This window comes from Brienomyrus brachyistius, unplaced genomic scaffold (genome assembly GCF_023856365.1).
Source record: "Brienomyrus brachyistius isolate T26 unplaced genomic scaffold, BBRACH_0.4 scaffold44, whole genome shotgun sequence".
Classification (NCBI taxonomy): domain Eukaryota; kingdom Metazoa; phylum Chordata; class Actinopteri; order Osteoglossiformes; family Mormyridae; genus Brienomyrus; species Brienomyrus brachyistius.
Window position 1 is genome coordinate 837,298 of NW_026042319.1, and position 13,259 is coordinate 850,556.

Here is a 13,259-nt window from a genome sequence, read left to right on the forward strand (position 1 = left end):
GCCCTGATATTCAGGCATGAAGAACAAATGCAGAACTGAACTGGACTCTAAGCGGATGAAGACACGGCTTAGCTCTCACACAATGCTTGCGTGACGTGTAATTTAACGTGAGGTGCCGTAATCTATAAGCCCCATTTAGGAGCCGTTATCCTCAATGGTCCTTCGGTTCGTCCCGTCGTCTCCTGCCTTGACTGCTCTGTGCCATATGGCTTTCTGTGGGACCACGGTTTCTACGCCGGCTGGTAGAAGTCGCACCCGCAACAGCAGCCGCGGTCTGGAACGCTGTCGGATTACAGCGGCGGAGGAAAAGGCGGAGAACGGCGGCTCCCTGTTTCCACACAGCAGGCTGCTTCTCACCAGCAAGTGCAGACAACTGTGTGATTTCAGCACCATTCTGGTACTGGGCTCGTTCATACCACACCACAATAATAAAAAAAAAAACGACATTAAATAGAATTACTATATTCTTAGTAACTGGTCCAATTGTGTATTTCATCATTTCTAATCATTCCTGCTGCCCCAGAGAAAGAAAACATTCACCAGAACGTAAAAAATCTCAGTAGCCGGTCCAAAAAAATTGCACTTTTCATCATTTTATGTTTCACATCACGCCAAAAAAAAACCCATAAACGGCAAAATTTCCACCAGCGAGTCCAAAAAAATTTTATATTTCATACTGCAAAAGAAGAAAGAAAACACTTAATGGCGAGAAAGAGCTTCAGCTTATACTACACAAACAGCTGTGGTAGCTGAAGCCATTTCTTACTTGACCATGACAATGCCACCAAAAAGTATTCTGGATATTTTTTCTTGTCGGCGATCTGTCCTGAGGTCATTCTCTGTGAGGCGACGTGGGTAAATTGGGGCGGGGGATGGAGTTATCTTCAGCGACTACCTGAAAACACAAAGCGGTTTTTATATAATGAATATATAGGGACTTGGCTGTGGCGAAGACCCTGACACCGGCCGTTGATGTAGGATTGCCCACAGCCACGCTAACATCACTTCCACATGGTCGACTCTGCTGCTCCTCTCCTAGGAAGTCAGTGATGCAGAGGTTCAAAATAGGCAGTGATAGTCTTATCAGCCAGGAAATCTAGTGTTCCAGTGCTTGCTGCCAGTTGAATCTTTTAACCAACCCCAGTGAGGAATAAGTCCCAGTTATCTACCAAAATAAACCCAAGACAACTCATGCAGATGACCATCTTCTGGCGACTATTATATCGGTGATTATTATACAGCGGTACCTTGGAACACAAACTTAATTTGTTCCAGAAGGCTGGTCGAGTTGTGATTTGGTTGAGGTCCAAGTTGAATTTCCCAATATGAAATAATGTTAATTCATTTAATCCATTCCAGACCCCCAAATGATTGCCTATTTAAACATATTTACCTACCTGGATAATGATGAAAAGCATTAACGATCAATATAAACCTAATACACACATGAAAAATCACACATACAAAAGCAATAAACATGTAATAAATGATGATCCCACACTCCAAAGCGAGAGCAGACACACATGCACCATCTTCAGATCTTGTTATAATTTCCTTTTTAAGTTCTACAGCTACTTTCACTACTTGCTCACTTTCTTAGGGCCCATGATTACCGCATCACTAAATGTACTGTTGATAAAGCACAAGCAATTCACACGGAACACAGGAACAGAGCTTTGGCAGGTGGGGCTCGGTGGAGAGACACCATGAGACTGAGGGCAATTCGTGGGCATCAGCATCCCAGCAGGTCCGGCTGTCTGTCTCAGGCCATCAGAGACGCGACTCCATCCCTACGAGTTTTGGCAGGTCTGCTGTGTTTGGTCGTGTTCCGAGTTTTCGGGCGAGTTGCGGCTACATGTTTTTCAATCAAACCGTTTGAGGTCTGAATTGGTCTGAATTGAACGCATCTCAACTCACATAATTTTTGCAGAAACGGTTGAGTTCCAAGATTTCGGTCGAGGTACAATACAAGTAAAAAAAAATTTACAGACCCATTCAATGTCCGAGTTGATCAAGTCAAGAGGCATTCGAGTTCCAAGGTTCTACTGTATCTGGCGATTATTACATCAAATAAAAACACATTATGCCTTGTACATTTTTCCATTTTGATGAAGATGACTGACAATCAGCACAAATTCCATGCAGCAGGCAGCATGATGTTAATTATTAATTTATAATTTATAAATTAATAATTAATTTATAAATTAAGACAGGGGGCGGCATGGTGGTGCAGTGGTTAGCACTGTTGCCTCACACCTCTGGGACCCGGGTTTGAATCTCCGCCTGGGTCACATGTGTGTGGAGTTTGCATGTTCTCTCCATGTCGTCGTGGGTTTTCCTCCGGGTACTCCGGTTTCCCCCCACAGTCCAAAAACATGCTGAGGCTGATTGGAGTTACTAATTTGCCAGTAGGTGTGCATGTGTGAGTGCATGGTGTGTGAGTGTGCCCTGTGATGGGCTGGCCCCCCATCCTGGGTTGTTCCCTGCCTCGTGCCCATTGCTTCCGGGATAGGCTCCGGACCCCCCGCGACCCAGTAGGATAAGCGGTTTGGAAAATGGATGGATGGAAATTAAGACAGATTAATTAATTAATGACTAAATGCTTGACTTGGTCAGACCAAGGAACATCCTGATGTAGTAACCAAGTAACCCAGACACCTGGAAAAACCAGTAAAATTATTCAGCTTTAGAACTAGGAAAAAACTGAAAGCCACTTTGGACGAATATCAGGTAAGTAGCCAAATACATTAATGACCCCACACTTGATGATGTTCTAGTAACACAGACATGAGTAGGTGAATGAAACAATCCGAACGCATTGTGAATTCCAGCAGGAATCCAGTGTCGCAAATGCAGCCTCAGTTTTGCTCCTGAACATAGCACAGCACTCTACAATCAATCGTGGGTTCTCAGGCTTTTCGATATTCAAGTGTGCGAAATGTGTGAAGTGGAGAGTGGAGATGTCTATATATACCCATGTATATACATGGACAAATAACACATTCCTGAAGGCCAGAACCTCTCTGATCCTCACTGGATACTTGAAAGTTCAGAAGAAAAAAAAAAATCACACAGGGAAAGCATGCATCAGTTTCTCCAACCTACACACAGAGCTGTTGCCAGGAAACTTCTGTCACATGTTTTATTTATACGTTCCCATAGCAACGACAAGCTTTTTCAATTAATGCCTACTGCAAGGATGTAGGAGACTTGCGTAGAGAGCTTGAAAAAATTTAGAAGTCAAGGGGACGCCATTGTCCCATTCTACCCGTGTGACCAGAACATCAGAATTTGGCATTCATGGTGTTCGCTGGTTTTAAAAATGTTTGATTTCATTGCAGGACAGATTACAATGGTGATACTCAGAACATCATGCAATCGCCTATTAAACACTCTGTTACAAAGTAATGAAGCACAAAACATATTTATACCAACACATTATGAAAACAAGAACAGACTGGTACATTTAATTTCTGTCCTCTCACTGGATGTGGCTTCCCTAAGCACCGTTTTTTTTTCGATTATATTTCCTGTGCTACTTTTGATGTCATTTCCTGTCTGCTGTGTTACAGTCAGAAGTCTAACAGCAAACATGTCTATGACTCTGACATGGTTACTTAGGCTTCAAAATACATGCGTTTTTAAGAAATGAAAAAAGACAGAGAAGCAGAGACGTAATGGCAGATAATCGGAGGATCATGGCAGGCTTTGTTTCGGTTACGATGAATTAGTCCCCCTAAATGAGCTTTAAAAGCCTAATTCACTGGCTGACAGCAATAATAAAACAGCAAAGGGTGTCTGAGATTAGCATCCTCCAGAACGGGCAAATGGCGCTTTACACCTCAAGCAAAACCAACTGACACATAATCAAATGAAATTAATTTAGCTTCTTCCTATAAGAAAATGAAAATGGTAAAAAGGCCTGCATAATATATTCAGCATGCCTTGTATGTACTGCATGCTAATGAATGAGAGGCGCAGGGAAAAACAAAGTAGCGACATCCATACTATCCCACTACAGAACAGCACAAAGCGAGCATTTACATTCAGGGCCTGTGGTGGCAGCACTGAGCCTCACACCTCCAGGAAAAGGGGTCTGAATCCCCCCCCCCCACGTCTATGAGGGCTCTACAACCATCCCATCCAGGGTGTACCTCAGACTCCAGCACTGTGATGCTTTAGAGGGCCCCGTTTCCCCAAAACATCCATCCATTCACCCATCCCTCCATCCATTTTTTATACCCTCTTATCCTTTGCAGAGACATGGGGGTCTGGAGCCTATACTGGAGGCTACAGGTGCAATGCAGGGAATAACCCAGGGTGGGGCGCCAATCCATCACACGGCACACACACACACACACGGGGGTTTTTAATTATATCTTTGTGGGGACTCTCCATTCATTTCTGTGAGGAAAACTCAAATTCAGCATGACAATTTTACTAACCTGAACCGTAAGTAACCAAACAAAATATACGTCTTTTGGCATTTTTAGTTTTTTGATTGCAGTCACTGATTTTTATAGAATTGAATTTCCCCTTGTGGGGACCAACAAAATGGTCCCCACAACGTCAAAATAACATCCCCACTATGTAAAGTATATCTGAGTCACACACACGCACCATCCATGCACACATACAGGCTATCTGAAATCTCTAATTAACCACAGCACATAGGAAACACCATGACGACATGGGGAGAACATGCAAACGCCACACACGCAGGGCTGGGGCACAGACTCGAACCCGGGTCTCCAGAGGCGTCAGGCACCACTGCACTGGCCTATGGGTGGAACATTTATATACATGCAAAAAACAAAGCACCTATTCTTTGAGATACTGAAGCAATTTCAGATTTGGAGGCCAACAATTCCAAAGTATACTCTAATTGACATAATACATATAACAATGTCGATGAGGCATGGAAATTTAATTATGTCATACTAGAAAGGTTTCTCTTATAACGAGTCCCCCGTCTGTAACTGACAAACATGTGGTGTCTTTCTAAGCTACGTTGCGGTACATGTCATTAGTTAAGTTAATTTAGCGTGAAAGCAGGTGACAAGGAGATGCTCCCCTGTGGCTGTGGGGGGGGGGGGGGGGAAATACAGAAGCAGGGAGATTGAAGTCCGGGGAACTGGGGGGGGGGACGGGGGAGCGAGACCCTTTCTTGCTCTGCAGCACAGCTGGAAACAACTGGACAGGAAGAAGTTCAGGCTGCTAAGCACCTTCCGAGGCGATGCGTCAGCCATCCAAAAATCGCACGGATCATGCACACTGGGCACCTGAACTATCATTCGTCAGTCTTAAGCATCTGCAGTCCTGGTTCAGTGCTGTCGTCGTCAGACTGGCCGATAGCAGAGTAAATATTTTCACATTTCCGCAGCTAATTGGTGACTGACGTTAACTGAATAAGACTTTTTGAGGTTGCAAATGCACACGTCATAGATAATCACATGTAGCCACATTTAATAGCATTTCCTCTATCATCAAGGAGACCTGTGTCCTTTTATTCCACTAATACTACCCACATCTATAACTTTTTAATTAAGTGTGTCGCTTTCAATTTTTTACCCTTCTGGGCTGGGTGGAACGAAATCCCAGTTATCGGAAGATATTAAGCGTTAAGGTCACGCGTTCCACGTACACTCTAATTACTTTCAAAAATGGCTTTGGAGATAGTTCCTGCTTTGGAGTAGCGCAAATAAAAATGGCCAACTGCAGAAAAAAACAAGTATTTCCTGGGGTTTTCGATGTCATGTTGGCAAGACAGAGTAACAGATCCAGAGTAACAGAACCAGAGTAACAGAACCAGAGTAACAGAACCAGAGTAACAGATCCAGAGTAACAGATCCAGAGTAACAGATCCAGAGTAACAGAACCAGAGTAACAGAACCAGAGTAACAGAGTGACACTGTCGATTCTTAACTAACATAAAGTGAAGAAGAAACACAGAGCAAGCTTTTGACCTCTGCATGAAACAGACCAAAGTACTGTTCTCACATATTAAGGAGAAACATAAATTGAAGGTTTTCTTACAAAAATATAATTCAAGGAGTGGAGTTCAGAAGAGAGTGATTTTCGTTTTCAGCGACACTGAGCAGGGATGGGAGAGCAGGCATGAGAGATGCCGTGACTTAAGTTATTTGGCTAATGAAGAGGTGGAACACCACCCAGAACTTTCCAGGAACTGCGTCCACCCCTTCTCTCAGAAACCATTTACAACATGAAATAGACACACAACATGAGAATGACTGAATGAAGAGTAACAGCTTCGTTTTTTGCAATGTCAACTTCTCCATCTCCAAAGGGACCTTTCTTTACCCCCAGAATCATGGGCTGCATTGACTGCGCTGGTCTCCTCCAACAGTTTACGGTGACGTACAACAGCTGGTACCTCTCAGAAGGACATCATTTACTTCCAGATTACTGCGGAAACCAGACTCCATCAGACGATGCAGAGCAGAACTCAATCTGACTGCCTGTTGAGATTTTTACTACAGTCTTCCTTTCTGTGACAAATGGTTCCATTTAAGACTGTCCACAAGTTATAACATAATGAATTTAAAGAGCATGAAAAATGTTGCTTTAGAGGGGATTCTGACTGAGGAAAAACTCAAATTCATTCATTTACAGATGGATATTTACCCAGAGGGAGGTGGCTTCTTGTACAAAAAGTTTTTTTTTTATTATGTAATTAAAAAAAAAGATTGTAATAAGTTTCCATTTAACTTTCAATAATAAAAATGCATATCCTTCACAGCTGTCATATGTAACACAGGATGGATCATTACATTAATAGACAATACTTTGCAGTTTCTGTTTTCAGATTGTGTTTTTACTTTAACTGTGAAAATCTAACTTCTGCCTGAGGTTGTAAACAGGCAAGGAAAATATTCTGTTTGATAGCAAGCTGATTCTAAGTACAGTCTCCTTCGCAGGTAATGCTTATCGATTCCTGTCAGGATACCTATCTGTTAGGGAATAGGATAATGCTGTTACCCTGTGTGGTAATGAAGGCATGCAGGTGCACAAGCAGACAGCGTTTTCCACCCGGATCACTCTCCCACACACGCAGCGCTAGCTCCTGCGGCACTGACTGTAGAACAGAATGAGGGGATTCTCACTGAAAAACACCAGGCCCAGCTTGTTACATGCCTGCCTGCAGCCTCTTCCCTCATTAAATAATACATTTGAAAAAATTACAATTTTTAAGATTTGTTTATGCTGCTAATTTATTAATATGCATTACCATATAATAATATAATTTAAAAAATATTACATATATATATATATATATCTGCGTTTAGACTTTCCAGCTCCTCTACTGAATTCTATATTAATCCATATTAATTAAGTAATAAAATCACATTAACGTCACATTAACAACATCACTGTTATATCATGGTCATGGGGAAAGTTTCTCATTTTTTTTGTCCTTTATTCAAAAAAACGACGTACCAGAGTAACCTTTCGGAAAAAGCCATGGAATACAAAAGTAAAAATGAGTCACCCGGGCTCAGGGTGAGTAAAATCGCTATTTGCGGGAAACCAAAGATAGCCGTTACAACCTGTCACAGTGTGATAAGGAGCAATGGGGAGGGAGACTGATTTGTGTTTGTCTCTCGTTCAAAATAAACAGCTGCTTCACACATCTTCAGCTTAATGCCATGACTCCTGAAAATTCCTGAATGACCACCTCCAACCACTGGAAAAAAAAACACTTAGATGATAGATGGCACTATTTTACAACATGCTGCTTAGTTAAATCACTCTTGAAATCAATGTGTATGAGACATACTGGTTATATGGTGACCTTCCACTGGCTTTGAAGCAGATCTGAAAAGGACTGAATGGACACTCCTGAAATTGTGTCACTACGTCAATAACAAGATGGCTGACTCATTTCTGTCACGTGATTGGGGGGGGGGGCATTTGTGTATTTTGTTATTCACCATTTTTCAGGTAATGTTTGATGACTGCTAGATGGAAACTTCCACAGGTCATTGCTGAATTGCACCTTACAAAACACACCTAAATCTCAGAGAGTAGCCCAACCCTGGGACGTTTCCCCTTCATGGTACCATTTACTTCATTCCCTGCATTTACTGAGATCCCTAATCATCGGAAACATAACTGTAAAAGCCCCTGATCGATTTGAAAATTGAAAAACAAGTGAGCTCCCTTCCAGCAGCCCAGCTCACACATTCATCTGCATGCATTTTCTCCCAGCCACTTAACAAAAAATACATACAGCTGTCTCTCATAGTTAATTGGCAATTAACATTTAATTAATAAAATTGCATAATTGTAAGCTGGTGAATCGGCTTGTATAGTCAATGCGGGGGAAATGAAGCATCCAGATAATGTTTCTGTTTGACTATTCTGTCAAAACGTCGACAGTGAGGCTTGCAGGACAGATGAAACTAAACTTTCGGAGCAAACATGGGATCTTTCCCCTGTGACTCCAGCTACTTAACCCCTAACACCGTCACCGATTCTCCAAAAAATGCCTGAATCACACGGTTTTCTCCAAATTGCAAACTTTTGCCAAGCCGAATGTCTGCGGAAGGAACAGGAAGCTCTGCACAGCTGCATCACCCCCCCCCCCCCCCCCCCCCAATAAAAGTAACAGGGCTCATCGTCAAATAACACTTGTAAATTCTGCTCGGCGTAACATTTCCCTCACTCCGTTCCAATGGCACAATAACCAAAAGTCAAGCAAGAACTAATGCACTGAAATGCTTGGATAACAGGTCGCCCAATTAATTAGCTTGTTGCCAGGTTGCTTGGCGTAATTAGCTGTGGACTGCTACCCAGTGTTTAATGATGTTCCTGTACACTAACGGCAGAGGTGTAAGACACTCCTCCCATCTCATCAAAAAAAGAAAGAAAAAAAAAATCAAACACCCACTTTATTAATAATGGGTTCAGAGTGGCCAAACACATCTGTAATTAGGAGCCAGGAAGCCCATTTAGGTGTCACCCATCTATATAACTCTCCGGTAATTGATTATGTGTATTAGGTTCGGTGAAGAGCGAAGGCACTCCAGAATAAAAATGCTCAGTTTATAATTAGGAAGCTCGCTCTGACCGTTCCTTCCACAGCACTTGTAATTATAGTGAGCCACAACTCAAGGGAATTCACCACGTCCTTTGAAAGGTAGATGTATGAACTAAACTATGTGCAGTAGGAAATTCTCCACACAAAGGTCTATTTGGCTGGAAAGTCAACCACCCAGTTTTGCAGCTAATTGTAACACGGTTCACTTATGTATGTAATTAAAGCGTTGTGTCTTTATGATATGTCTAACGCAGAGATACTGACCTAATATAGAGACACCAGCTGCAATTCAAGGAAACTGACTACGTACGTTTATTACCGTAACCTCAACACTGCAGGCAAATTCATGTATCCCTATATATGACATTAAGTAACACAATGCAACAATTCTCAGCTGTTAGAACAGATTAGGGTGGACCTCCTTTAATTGTGGAAAAAGGCATCCACAAGTAAAGGGTGCTTGACGCTCAGTTTGTATCAGTTACTATGAAGATGCTATGTGGAGTGCTGTACCTTCTCATTCATTTCTATGATGCGTTAGGAAATATGGGGACTGAATCGGAAACAGCATAGCTAACGGGCCCAGGGTGTCCAGGAACCTAACTGGCCATGAACTTCTACAGGATTCTGTGTCCTCTGCCGTCTTTTGGGTTTTATTTCCGCAAGGATCGAAAATGATATAATATAAATCAGCGTAGCCTCAATATTAGCAAATGTATTTGTTTCTAATCTACTCAGTGGGCTGTTAGAGGATTTTGCTTCAGGCAGCTACAATATGTGTGGTATTGCGTAAAAAAAAAAAAAAAAAACATTTCACTTTTAGTGATTTATATTCAACAAAATGAAGCTAAAGGAAGAATATAATAAATGGATTAGACATCTAGTGATTGATTTAGCACCAATGAGAGTCTTCAGAAAACTATTCTACACCAGCATGTTACACCAACCATCGATTCAACTGAGCTCGCGGTATTACTGATCTACGAGAAAAGGTCTAACTTTATAATACACAGAGACCATCTAAGAAGTGATTCAATTGGTTGTTACAAAGTTTAAGGTAGAAGGACAAGACCAGACAGTAAATATCCTTAAATCCTTAAAATGTCGTCTGCAAATACTCAAGCTGTACTGCATTTCTGTCAGTTCCCCGGAACACTGAGTACTTTACAACCCATTGTTTCTATGAGAAAATGATTCCAAAGAAAATTTGTATGGCAAATGTATTTGGTACAACTCCCAACTAATCCACTAGTTTAATTTTAATTAGAAATCTTTAATCAAGTCTGCTAGTTAGATATTTTTGTGTGTGCAAACTACTTCATATCAGCAAGAACATCACCGCAGCAAAGTTTCATTAAACTCTCATTTTCAGGAGCGATGTGCATTTAAAACACATTTGCGTTGAAGTTGACGTCAGTTTTAAATTTTGAGTGAAAGAAACCCAGACTAAAGAAAATTATTATGAGATGTTATTCAAAGACAAACTGGATATTTAATATATAATTCATTGCAAGTTAAACGTAGCCTGTTCATTTAACTATACAAAATGTAAAATAAGATATAGTGATGAAGTTTGGTCAGAATCTACAAATACAAGATCAGACTGCAGGATTCAAAGTCTCACTGCGTTGCAAGAGACAAAGATACACTTTAGTCCACATTTAAAGTCTGACATCAATCATTTTCCGCAGAATTATCCGCCAAGCTCAGCTCTGCCATTCAGTTTGCTCTGAAAAAACTGGTTTAGTATACATTTACTGGACAAAATTACATATATTACAAAAACATTATGTTCTAAGACGCCTTTGCTTTATTTTAGTGGTTAAACTGGTCCTTATCTTCTTGAACATATTTTACAAACCATTTTTAAAAATAAAACAAAACTCCCTTTTGAAAATATGAAACTGAATGTCGTAAACTACATAAGACCACATAAGTCATGACAAAGTATGCGTGTCTCTGTTCACAAGCATTCCTTGTTTAAGGAAAGGGAAGGAAAAGGTGACACTGAGTTCTATAAAACTTTGGGCTCCATGCAGTGTGCGGCTCAGCAGGCTAAGCCTCTGTGCCTGTGATCGGAAGGTTGCTGGTTTGAGCCCCAGCCTCTATAAAATGGTCACATATCTGGTGGGCCCTTGAGCTGGGCCCTTAACCCACTGAAATACTCCCAAGGCAGTAGCCAGACCCCAAGCTTTACAGAACTGTATGTGTGTATGTCTCAAAATAGAGAGCAAGATGAGGTATTTGAAGAAAAGCATCCTAATGTCCAAGAGAAAACAAAGGATCCTGAGTATGGAGCATGTTTTATAAGGGATTTTTGTCTTGCTTGAAACTGCAAATAACGAATTTGCTCAGCTTTCCCTTTTTTGGCAAGTATAATTTTCACAGCAACATATATTTATTTTAAATGTTTAGAACTGTTTTCCCCCCACAGCCATTTACTTACTTTGGTTTAAGCAGTTCATTACGTACACCCTGTCTTGTCACAGCCGACTGCGTAATCACTGAAAGTGCCCAATTTCAATTTAAAAGCACGAGTTATAAGTTATAAATTACCTGAATTTACAAATTAGATGGTTTTGCATGAGAGGAAGATGGCGTCATGTAAATTAAATGAATTTTAGATCAGGGATTTAATGAATATTTGTCTTGAAGACATAATTTATGGTTTGTTTATTACCATGATTATTTGTAAACAACATTTTTCCCTTTTGATGCAATGACAAAGCGAATGAGGCTAAAACTCGTTGCAGATTCATAGTCCTGCATCAAGGGCATGAAAGCCCCGTAGCCGCTTTACCGTAGTACCCTTGAACAAGGCACTTAATCTAAATTGCTACACTGGAATATCCATGCATCTAAACCAGTACAAATTCAAGTTGCTTTGAAAAGAGCACTGGTTAAACAACAAAGGAGAAACCGATTTATTCATTATTGGATGCTCTTGATCTCTAAAATTGTGTAATTATTACATGTAAAAAAATAACAATGCAGATTTTTTATTTCAATCACGCCTCTTGAGTGGTAAAACATTTGCTGTTTACGTTCACATTTACTCAGCAAACATTTTTGCCCAAAGCTTCACACAAGCGAAGCAGATAAAACATCACGACCACAGCACTGTCAAGCAGGCAACTTAGTGCCGCCAGAGCGAGATTCCAATAACTGTCCAGGTACAAGTGCCAGGTAGCAGTGGAGCAAGAGCTATATAAACACAACACAATGTAAGAACCTAACAGGACAACTATTAAAACCAAAACACAGTGAGGACTAGGGGGGGTGTTCCATGAAAAAGGATTTCTCAGTTAGTCGGGTTAACTTAAGCTAGACGTCATGATCATCCAAGAATAGTTTAGGCAAGAGGCATTCCTAATGGACATTCATGACTCTAGCTTAACTTAACCCAGCTAACTGAAAAATCCTGCTTTGTGGGACGCCCCCTAGGTCTTCATGGACAGCCATGAAGACAGAGCAGGTCAGTGGTTAGATGAGGCAGCTGAGGCGTTTCTCCAATAGACGACATTTCCTGAATTTGAGAGGGACTCTGCAGACTTGATGTATTTCTCATTCTACATTTTTTGTTTCCTGAGCAACTTAGACGGCCGGAGGATTCAAAGACTCATTGCTAAGGGCATTATTTGTTGAAGCAAATGCAAGGCGAGTCTAAAACCTTATTATTATGAAATGTCAAGCTGATGGGCAGGTTTCCAAACCTAACTGTGCCCCAAGAGACAAGGATTCACTTTAGTCCACATTAAGAATCTGATTTTCTGCAGTGCTGTCTGCCAAGCTCAAAGCTGCCATTCAGTTTGCTCAAAAAGCAAAGCAATACCACTGCAAGTTACATACGTTACAAAAATATTTTATTCTAAAATATGACTTTGCTTGATTTTGGTGGTTTAACAGACCCTCATCTTCTTGTATACTTTGTTTTTTAGGTAAGCATAACACAGTAAACATGGTAAAAAAAAAAATAAACCAAGAATTTAAAAAATGGTGGCTCCCTTCTTATAAAGATGGTGTCGCTGTTTTCATAAAGCTTTTGTGTTTCAGGTCATTATTTTTGCCTTTATTAAGTTATTGTTATAGAGATGGGCCAGGAAGGGGGTTAACAAAGACGCGGTGATGAGAGACATAAAAAAGCTGACAATTCAGTGACAATAAAAAGAAAACTAATTTGGGTCGAGGTGCCAGGGAC

General features: G+C 40.9%; 1 long non-coding RNA gene across 1 annotated transcript in view; it reads right to left on the minus strand.

Moving 5' to 3' along the window:
- Positions 1 to 629: 629 nt before the first annotated feature.
- The window catches only part of LOC125723006 (uncharacterized), a 30,043-nt gene continuing 17,413 nt past the window's right edge, over positions 630 to 13,259 (minus strand). The window contains exon 4 of the long non-coding RNA XR_007386704.1: positions 630 to 895. This is a non-coding gene — a long non-coding RNA (uncharacterized LOC125723006). The remainder of the gene's footprint in view (positions 896 to 13,259) is intronic.